A 365-nucleotide genomic window follows, 5' to 3' on the forward strand; every position below is an offset into this window, starting at 1 on the left:
CACCTCCTCACCATCTCCCCAGCCAGGTCCCAAGCGGCCTTTGAGCCACATTTTTGGCACCAGGAGACAGGAACAGAAAGAGAACTAACTACGTGCTGGAGGATGGGGGACTCAGACTTGCTCAAACCCAAGGGTTCTCGGGGCACCCCCACCTTCCCCGCGTCCTGCATAACGGGCCATCTGTTCTGGGCTGAATAAACAAGGAACGGGAAGCAACGGCCGGCCCCCTGCCCCCAGCCCCAGTACTGCACAATGCGCCTTTCTCTGAGAGGACGCCGCCCGGCGCCTGCGAGCGCGCACCGTCTGAACTCCCCTCCCCCTGGCGGCACAGCAATAGCCACAAACCAACCCAGTGGAAACCGGTG

The sequence above is a fragment of the Mesocricetus auratus genome, unplaced genomic scaffold, assembly GCF_017639785.1.
Source record: "Mesocricetus auratus isolate SY011 unplaced genomic scaffold, BCM_Maur_2.0 Super-Scaffold_100028, whole genome shotgun sequence".
NCBI lineage: Eukaryota > Metazoa > Chordata > Mammalia > Rodentia > Cricetidae > Mesocricetus > Mesocricetus auratus.